We start from the raw sequence: 11324 nt of genomic DNA, 5'->3' as shown, positions 1-11324 counted from the left end.
CATTTGTTGGGTGGGGATGGGGTGGGAGGCCAGCTATGCTGCCCAGGGCTGAGAGCACTCCACTGGCCCGAGGCTGATCCCGTGCTGGCCACCTTCTGGGTGTTGTGGCTCTTGGTCACACTGTGCTGCTGTTTTATCACTTGCATCTTTTCTTTTAATATGAACAACAGTGGTGGAAAATCACCAGGTAAGAGCGGAGAACAATTATAATCACTAGAGAATCTGAGAAAATATTTGTAGTGTTAAGTACCATGATCATGCACTTTATGACGTGATACCATCATAAACACTTTGTTCTTACCTGAAATCCTGTGAATCATTTTCCCTCATTTTCTTTCTTACCAAGAACTACAGTTGCCACAAAACCAGATCTATTCTTGATTCCTTTTTAAAGAAACTATGCTTGCCAATTCTGCTGAGTGGTTGAAAAAAGCACACGACTCAAAAATAGTATATTTGATAGTGTGAGAAACCTTTGAAATGATCTGTGGTATTTTTGCTACAGATAACCATCCCATAGTGTTGCATAATGATATCCAAATAGTGAAACCAGTTTTCCAAGAAAGACATTGAGTTAGTCTGGAAGAATGACCCACCCTGTGTAGGAAGCAAATATGTACAGAAATAAAAGAGGCGACAGAGTTTTTCTTCACTCTTGTTGTAATTTTAAGTTCCATACTTACACAACATGAGTAGAGGAAATGATGGAGGGAAATGAAGGGAACTCCCAACTCCCTCTACTGGGTAGAAGCAGAAGACCCACTCTGGACATCGTTCCTCATATTTTTGTACATGCATTTACTATTGCTTTCACTGAAGGATTTTTTTTTTTTTTTTTTTGTTATTGGGTCATATTTCAACATGCACAACTGATCTTATGTTGCTATCAGCACCCCGTTTCTGTGTGTCTGCAGGTGCTGCTGCATGGTGAGAACTATGGTGGTGTAAATCCAGCTATGACAAGTTGGCTTCTCTGGGGTGCTGAAGTCTGGCTCTCAGCAGGGAACCAAGATTACTGTTGGATGCACTGAGGGCACCATTTTGGCCTTATCGAAATTGGTGGAGTGAGGGACCACAAAGCCAAGAGCACCACCAGGGCAGAGCAGAGGTGGCAATGGTCTTTTTGAGCCTCTATAAAGGTGTAACTCCTGCCAAGGAGCAGGACTGTCCAACCAGCAGTGTCCAATGGCACTGGGCTCCATCCCATCTGACTGTGGACTGCAGAGCTGAAAGGCCCCACCCGCCCTGACTGGATTCACACTACAGTATTCTTTGGAAGGACATTTCTGTGAGAGCAGTGGGGTCACTCCTGAGTATTCCTGGCTGATGTAGGAAATTAAGGTTTTTGGCATGTAGGTTTGTTCTGAAATCGCTATGACCTTGACGCTGAGAATCTAGTAGTCTCCAACCAATATATTGGCTTATGAACTGGAGCAGATTTCATATTTCTGATTAAAATACAACTATGACTCTGATGATGGAGAAGAGACACTTTTTCTCTTTTCTCAAATCTTGTATTCTCTGTTACTCTGATTCTCATGGGAAATATAAGTGCTTGGTAATATGGAGAAGCACTTGCAAATACAATGAAGCAAGTTTAATTTCCTAATTCACAAGGCCAGAAGTATGAATATAATTATAGTAAGAGACGTAAACCAGAGATGATAGATTTTTAAAGAAATACACCATGACACACTGAACATTGTCCCCATCATAGCCACTGGCCTCTAGAAGTCACATCTGTGGAACAGAGTGGCACTCTCCTTTTTTTGTACTGTTTTATGACATCATATCAGAAATGTATTATTTAACAAAATGCAATGCTCTTTGGATTTCCAGATGTGAATGTAATCAAATGGCACGTGTGAAATTAATACAGAAAACTTAGCACAAGGAGTGATGAAGTACATTTTAACATGAAGAGTCGTGATGCACATGTTAGCACATCATTTTATCCAATGTGAAGTCAAGCAGAAATTATTTATAAATCATTTGTCTTTTTAAAGGAAGGTGATGCTAAGATGTTGCCCTTAAGGTGTTTGATAAGCACATTCTGATGTGATTTAAGTCTTTAGATAGACTGAAAATGAATACAGAGAGCCTTGTGTCTTTGATACCAACAAGAACGAACACATCACAGAGTGCCTGATATGTAGAATTGTAAAGAACTGACAAATACGACGCACAGAAATCTTACAGTTAAAAGTCGAGGTAAATTTAAAAAAATGTAGGATAAGTGGCACAGCAATAATAACTTATGAAAAATGAAAGCTTTGGTGAGAGAAGGGGAGGGAAGCAGGGAGGGAGGGAAGGAAAGAGGGAGGGAAGGAAAGAGGGAGGGAAGGAAGGGAGGGAAAGGGAGGGAGGGAAAGGGAGGGAGGGAGGGAGGGAGGGAGGGAGGGAGGGAAAGGGAGGGAGGGAGGGAGGGAGGGAGGGAGGGAGGGAGGGAGGGAGGGAGGGAGGAAGGAAGGAAGGAAGGAAGGAAGGAAGGAAGGAAGGAAGGAAGGAAGGAAGGAAGGAAGGAAGGAAGGAAGGAAGGAAGGAAGGAAGGAAGGAAGGAAGGAAGGAAGGAAGGAAGGAAGGAAGGAAGGAAGGAAGGAAGGAAGGAAGGAAGGAAGGAAGGAAGGAAGGAAGGAAGGAAGGAAGGAAGGAAGGAAGGAAGGAAGGAAGGAAGGAAGGAAGGAAGGAAGGAAGGAAGGAAGGAAGGAAGGAAGGAAGGAAGGAAGGAAGGAAGGAAGGAAGGAAGGAAGGGTGACTGTGTGTTCACACAGATGAAGGAACATGACAGCTCTCACCCACAAATGTGCAGAAGGATTGAATGCTCTCAGGCACTTCCTTATTTTAAGTGTGCTTTACCTTTACTGTGGATTAGGAAATCAGTACAAAGTAACCTGAGTATGAAATATAAAGAAGCCAGTGCTGGCAAGCCCAGTATTGGTTTCCTTGTCCTGACTTCCCTAAGGAAAATGACTGTAGTGTTCACTTTACTTTGGTAACAAGGGATCACGCTGGTCCTGAGAGTTTCAGCTGGACTCTTTGGCTTCAAGCAGCAAAAAGGTGACACAGGTCTGGGATATAAGCAATTTAAATTTATTTACAGCTTCCCAGGAGAAATGTGGAAGCAATCCGGAAAGTATTCCTTATGTCTTCATTAAGAACAATGAAAAATAAATCCTCTCTCTTAGCTTTTTTGTTTGATTTTTCTTTCTATGTAACTCTAAATATCTAAGGCTACACTGAAAAATCCCACAGTAGTGGTCAAAAACCCAGCTGGATGGAGACATACCACCTACTGAATCAACACCTCTTTCTGTTGTCCAGGCAAAGATCCTATTCTGGTGATTTTTCCCCTCTAATAATGTCACTGCAGGCAAATCATTCTAAGAGGTGAACAGGTGAACAGAGGAGTTAAGGCCAGTTTGTGAAATCTGTCAAATTCAGTAAAAATTGTTTAACCTAATTGAAGTGGTGCATGTTTCTCTCATGTTGAGTATGGTGCAAAGTTGTATTTTCCGCATTTTGAAAGAAATTGTTTTAAGATGAGTTACAGATGAGAGCTCAGACCTGAACTATTTCTTTGTTGACATCAGTTGTGGTGAAAATACCACACAAGTAGACTTAAGAGGTCTTTTATTACTCTTTTCTTGCCAGCAGGAAGGTCCAATTCACAACCAAACATATGCCAAAAATCTTACAAGGTGGAGGTAGAAACTCGGACAAGGTCTACTTCATCACGACAATGCTGAAACAGTGACATCATTAAGAAACATTGCTTTGATCATCAGACTGACATCACAGATATCTCAGAATTATTCCAAAGGACTTCCTATGAGCCCTAAAGGGAGTGTATAATTATAGTAATAGTCTATGGGGGGTTTGAGAAACATTGCAACATTAAAATAAACACAAGTTGTGAAGGTCATGTAAGCTGCTGGACTAAACCAGCAGGAAATACAGACTATGGCAGTCAGGATACGTGACAGACATGAAATAAAATGGAGATAGAAAAAAAATTAAGACTATATTTGAAATACCACCATATAAAAATATATCAGAACTAGTGTGGTTCACCAGCATGATAAAATTTGAAGCAAATTCATACTTAAACTCTCATTTAAAAGGCCAATCTTTTTTACTAACTGCTTAGAACAGACAGTGAAAATAAACAGGATAAAGAACAGGAGTGTGCTTTTGAGAGTTTAAAGGCTCTATTGACTACATTCCCAGTTCTGGCATTTTATGATATTTCTCAGTCTACAGCTGTTTCAGCAGATTCCAGCAGCTATGGTCTTGGTATGGTGCTACTCCAATTACATGGACATGATTGGAAACCTGTAGCTTATCGTTCCAGATAGCTTTCAGATGCCAAAACCAAGCACAGTCCAATAGAGAGAGAATATTGGGCAACCATATGGGCACAAAAAGAATGATATAGCATGTTCCTGGTCTTGATAATGTCTAATGACAGCCCCATGATTCCCATTTTATTAATAGGGTACTCTTTAGAGTGTAGAGATCATTCACACATTTGAAATACAGACAAACTCCCCTACTGAAAAATCTGTTCACATTAAGCTCATCTGGAAACTTACAGAGATCACCTTGTCATTAGAAGTGGTCATCAACACCAAAGTGTAAGTTGGTGTCCTTTTGATGCACTGGCATCACTGCACAAAGCAGATGTGTTGAACTAATCACATGTGGCTTTTGCACTACTGCTACACAGGTTTCAGTGATCTAACCCTGCTAACTCAGGCATTTATCAGTGACCATCCACGGCTTCAGCAGCCAGACAGACTAAGTCCAAGACTACTTGCCTGTAATTAACTCTTCAGGGTTCCTTCATCTCTTTTCTAAGAATTGTAGTTTGCCCTTTAGAAATGAAGTTATTACAAAAGAAACGTTAGTGACCCTGATATTTACTCAGTTGAAGAGCAGAATATAAGTGCAAGAGTTACAAGTGAGTAGCTCCAAGACCTTGGAGCCTTGGAGATAAAAATCAAAAGTCTTGTGATACCTAGGGGGGAAAAAATCAGACAAATCTCATACACAACATTTAATGGGAGACTTTAGGAAAGAATAGTGAAAGCAGCATCTGAAGTAGAAAAATGTCTGGTTGGTTGGTTGATTGAGGTTTCTTGTTTTTATTTTCTTTCTCTTTTTTTTTTTAATTTGTTTTTTTTTATTTTAGGATGTGTGGCTATCCTGCTTCTCACTCACTCCACACTGAAGTAAACACAGAAAAATTTATACATATATATAATCATATATGTCATGCAGATATACATATATGCATATATACACACATATATAAATATATATATGTGATCTAGATACTCCGTGAGAGATACAAAGCCTGTGAGACCTAATTCAATAGCTTTTGTGATGTAGAATAACCCCCAACACACAACAACCAACCTGATGAAAACCTGCCATTTTATATGGCTCTGCTTAAAGACCTTCAGATGAACAGATGTTAACTCTAGGAATCCTCAAAATTTCTTCTTTAACTATTGGAACAATTCCCAAAGTTTATGCAAACTCATTAGGAAACCTTGTTCTGATATATCTGAATGAGCAAGTATATTAGACTTCCTCAGTTTTTTTCACTGCCTGTTTCACCTCTGAAATGCTGATCAAGGGCCAGTCATACCAATAAGGAGATAATTTTGTTGAAGAATGCTAAATTTAATAAACAGAAATCTCTGTCTTTGAAACTGGAAATCTGAAGGAATCAATTTCACAGAAGTCACAGAAAAGAGAGAAACTGACTTCATGTTGAAATCACTGAAGCTTGCAATTCATCAGGAACTGCAATTTGCTGTCATGTAACAAATTTCACTAGAAGATTGTTTATGGATCGAGAAGGTAAAGGGGGGCCTGGGGAGATGTACACTGCTTCCTCAAAACAATACCAGAACAGAAACAAACAAAACTGGAAAGCTTCCAGGCAAAAAATTACAAAGATAAATAGGCCTTTTTTAAGTAAAGTTTGAATAATTATTCACTGTGAGAATAAGGAAATACTTATTCACCTTCTCACAGTCATCTGGTCAGTATAAAAACCTTTTCATTACACAAACCACAGAAATCTTAAAAGGACAAAGTGGAAGCTCATGCCACATCATCAAATAAGAAATACAAATTATTCATTAACTCTAATTTAAATTCTGATTTTTAAATTTTTTTTTCCTTTTAGATTAGCTGCAACAGAGTGGAAGAACAGAACCAACTGTAAGTTCTTCCTTTGGCTGCTAACCCAGGGAAGATGTTACAGCCTGAGATGAGAGATGAGGGCAGATGGCAGCCAGCCATCACTCACATAGCTCTGTACAACACAGATATCAATACCCTTCCCCAAACTCACAGACACCACAGTGATATCAGAAATGAAGATATTTAATCAGAAGTGCTCATTTCTGACACTAGACCTCTCAAAAAGCTTATTTTCTTGTTCAGATGCTTGGAAAGTGGCTGTAAGCTGCTGTAAGCTGGACCTTTTGCAGCACCACATCCTGTAGGTGGTGAAAGCAGCTCTGAAGTCACAGTTTCTTGGGTCTCTTGGATGATTTAGAGACACAGTTTATAAGCTGTATCACTGCTGGCAGAGAAAAAAACACAAGTCAAACAAGGGAAAGTACTGCTTTCTATATTTTAACATGTTTATGTATTGCAGACTAAAGATAGTTTCTAGTTTTGAAACTTTTCAAGATGCCTTCTAAATTTGACTTACCTGATTTCTGTTATGTAGGACACAACTATCAAATATGGTTTTGTTTTTGTTTTTGTTGGGGTTTTTTTTGCCCATGGTTAAAAGGAAAGGAATTATGTAAGAAGAACAGAAATTTGAGCTAAAAAATATCACTTGAAAAGAACAACATTTTTAGTAATAAGGTTTGTGAGTGCTCTAGTTCGGCTTCGTTCCTAAGAAATCAGTGGCCAAACATGTCAGTTATTTCAGTGAGACAGAATCAGGTTGTTTCTGCAGACAGGCAATAAATTATTATGGCACGTCACATGAGGTTTTGACACATGCAGCAGCACCTAATTTCAAGAAAAGTTCCAGCAAACTGATGGAGCATACACCAGAATTCAACTAAAGGTGGCTGAATTTAGGTCTTTAACCATACAACTTGTGAGTTTTCTTCGGCATTCTCATTGCACATTGCGCTTAGGCACAATTTTGCACATTGCACTGTGTAGAGTTAAAAGTGTTATGTTTATTTCCTCATTTTTCTACAAATAGCATGTCTCATACTGTGCTTTGTTCTTTCTGGATATTTCTGAATTACGGTTTATTTACTTCCTATGTCCTCTTAACTCACATCTTTAAAAGTTTTCAAAAAGAAAGCCTTTCCACTGAAAGGGGAAAAATACTTCTCTCTTTTGTAAGACATCATTTTTTCGTTTCTTCTACTTTTCCTGTTTGTCTGAAAGGAGAAATAATAAGTGACTGATGTATCAAAGCATCTTCCCTGTAATGATGTGCATATGAGACAACATTTTAAGTTGCCATTGATCTGCAAATAACAATTCCTGAAAAAATAGATTTCATCATTTTCTTTCTAAAAATAAACCAGGCTTTAAATAGAGTCCAACAAATGCAGTAATATCAGACTCAATTATCTAGCTGAGTTTTTTTCACAGCAGTTTGAAACATTGAAATACCATCTTTGTTCACTATGATACTTGATTGTTAAGGGTTGTTTTAAAATAAAATATCTGCTTTATGTTCAGATGTATTTTTCAGCTTAAGTAGTGAACTACATCCTTGTTAGTACTTGATTTTTTAATTGTTGTCTTGTGAATTCTAACATAGCCATGGAAGCCATATTTGAGCAAGCTTTTGATTCATATATGAGCAGTTAAAACATATGAGTACAGACAAAATACAATGTAAACACAATGTAAAGGGAACTAGAATACCAACATATCTAGGTGGCCTGTAAAGTATTTCTGGATTTCTACAAGGAGTATTTCAGGTTATGGAGGCACATGGATTTTAAAGCAATCATTACAATAAAAGTTGTCTTCAATAAGGGAATTTTTCTTTTTTTCTTTTTTTTTTTTCAAGACAGCAGCTTTAAATCCTACCTTTGTTTAACTTAGTTTGATGCAAATATAAACAGTGGTTAGGGGGATGTGGAAAATGCGGTTTCAGTTACATCATACTGAGGTCATGATATTAATAGAGTTCCCAGCTTAGACCAGTTTGTTTTTATTTACAGCTGGAGACATGGAGATCTGATATACCAAGAGAGGAACTTCACCTCTCTTTACAAAATCTGAACGAGACAGATTTTCAATACAGGAGCACGACTGGTGTATATTGGTTAGTTACAGCCAGCAGAGAAATGCAGTTTTAATCCCAATTTAAGCACATATGTAAGCGGAATAATGCACTGTCAATATGTCAGTGAAAAAGATAAGAGAGTTATGTCGTTAGCCTTCCTTATACAAAACGTCAGTGTACTTTTTAGGAGACGTAGCACTGAGGGACTATGTGTACACAAAAGGAAACCTGGAACAGATCATGCACCTTGGATCCATTACCTCATAGTAGCTGTGCACCATTATGTACATTACAGATGGTTGCTGTCTCTAGTTAAACAGTAGGTATATTTAAAAAGGGATCGTGCTGGCCTTCAGAGGTTGTCCTAAGAGAGGTCTCCCCTCCACCTTGGAGGAAGGGGTGTCTCAGTCAGCAGCTCCACTTTTGAGGGACTTCTAGTGGTGTTTAGGCAAATGGCTTCATGGCTGCTTATTTTATTACTGTCTGATATTAGCCCACTATTGTTTGTTGCAGGTGGCTGCCCGGCAGGTGGGGAGTTAAGAACTGTACATGTGTGTTAGGGCAGCGGTTTCCCCTTGTCAGGCGAGGTACCCCGTGTGCGAGTGTGTGTGCGCTGCGCGGCAGTTAATGCAGCACTCAGTGCTTCCAGGAACCTCAACAGCAAAATGTTTCCTGCACTTTGACATGGATGAAAAACAAATTTATTATTTCCATTTTGGTGTTTTCGTGCTTGTTATAGAAGAAGCATTATTTCAGCACTATCCTCTCCGTTTCAGCACAGACAAAAGTATTCCAGCACTAAGAATAAATATTTGATATTTAAAAATACATTTAAATATTAATTTGATGAATATTCGATGCCTATTTATTTGCATAACTAAAACATAGACAATGGATTCAAATGAGATAAGTTGTTTGCTTCTGTAAAACAGAAACTTTTCAAATAATTTTTTCTCTCTTTTTGCTTGGTGTGATTTATTTAACCAGTAGAATTTTTTTTTTTCTTGAGAAGATCTGGATTTTAATAAGAAGCCATATTTCACTGAAAATGAGTGACAAAGCTGGCATTCCCACAAATGACTGCCAATATATTATTTTTGTTTATGTGATCTTTCCAAAATAACCCAGCTCCCCTTTTTCTGTCACTGTGCATATATTCTTCAGCAAAGTGCTTCAGAATGCTGCAAAATTAAAGCAGTTTTAGGATTCCTGGCGATGCCAAAAGGCAAACAAGAACATGAAAAGTATCTTTAGCATATAATTTAATTAAGGAATATCCTGAATAAATATACATGAAGCAGAGCTAAAATCTATCCCATTAGAAAAGGAGAAGATGTCAAAATGTACATCAGTGGAGTTTATAACCTCCTGAAAGCAGATAATCTGTCTTTTTTTTTTTTTTTTTTTAATTTAGAAAGAACTTACTACATTTTCCTCACTACCAAAGGGTAAACAATAGTGTGCACAGAAAGAAAGGCAGGTAATATGTCAGCTCTTGCAGCATGTACATCACCTAGTGGACATGCTTTGCATACTAAAGGGTGGGGATCTATCCTGCTACTGCATATTTTCTGCTCACATTAACAAGTGTTAGTCCTGGTGCGTGTTTTCCACATACGTGGAGACACAAAGCACACCCAGCAACTTGTGGCTCACCTGTCCCAGCCTTTGCCAAGCCCAGAGAGGGGGCAGCATTTCTGCAACACAACACTTCTTATGTCTTTGCTGCATTTCTGTGCAGGGGTCAAAGCAGGATCTAGCCTGCACTTCCAGCTAAACCGAAAATTATTTTCTGAAGAAAGTGTATGCAACATTGGTGTAATCCTGCAGCAGACTCTATCCTGCTGCAATCCTCTGCACTGCACAACCTACAAAATGTGTGCAAACAGACCGAGGGGAAAATGAAGCATGGCCCACACAAATATGTAAAATATACTTGCAAATTAGAGGGAAAATTGGAAAGATATGTTTAAAGCAAAGGTTTGTGAGTTAAAGCTATCAATGATCCAGCCTAGCATTCTATCTGACTGTTTAGTTTTACACAAATATTTACTGCGTCACTCCATCCAAATGAGAGCTTCTCAAGTGAATGCTGTAGTAGCTATCTACAGCCCTGATCTGGATGCCAAAACCCAATCCAGCTTCAGCAGAAGCAAGCAGCGAGATCCCTGTGCACTTCACGGATTGTGAAAGCAAGCTTTTGCGAGTGGAAGACATATTTATAGAGAAACAGCCCCAAAAAAACAAGGATGGACCTAAAGTCTGCAATTTGACTGGAAAAGTGTTTGAGGAGCATGAGTTCTGGATGGGAACATGTGACAATATGTAACACTCTGAGCTGCAAGGCAGTGACAATTAAGAGGGACATACTTGTCTCTATTTTTAAACAGCAATGAGGTGAGTTGATATTTAAGTTCTCTTCCAAGAATTTCAGTGCAGATGACTGCCCATAGTATAATTATTCACAGTAAAGACTGAGCCATGTTTCAGCTCTGAACATTTGATCGGTCTCTGTACAATCAAAATATAGTCAGATTTGGACAGCCTAGCAGGATATTTCTGACTTCCATGTGCAACTATACTTTTACCAGCCTTTCTCTCACACAATGTCACACAGTGATACACAGTGTAAATCCTTCATATGTCAAATCAGACATGGCATCTACAGTCTGCAGAAAAAATCTGCAGGGTGTAAAGTTACCAAGTATTTGTGAGGTCTACTGTGAGGCTGCATTTTTTTTCCTTCTTGAAACATGAATTCATCTTCCAAAGAATGTGTTTATTTTTCCTTTTTCATACAAAAAACGCATCTACTTTCACCAGGAAATAAACAGAGAAAACAAAAAGGTATGGATAAGAGAAGTCAGCAATAACTTCAATCATCAGCTTTGAAATATAACAATAAGACTTGGTGGTTACAATTTTTTATTATTTAGGAATCATGTCAATTCTCCCAGTGTATCTAAGAAAAATATAGTTACCATGAAGTAGTTGGCATTTAATGTTTTCTACTATACTCCATTACCTGAGA

This window comes from Catharus ustulatus, chromosome 1 (assembly GCF_009819885.2).
Source record: "Catharus ustulatus isolate bCatUst1 chromosome 1, bCatUst1.pri.v2, whole genome shotgun sequence".
Taxonomy (NCBI): Eukaryota; Metazoa; Chordata; class Aves; order Passeriformes; family Turdidae; genus Catharus; species Catharus ustulatus.
Note: the sequence above shows the minus strand (reverse complement) of the source record.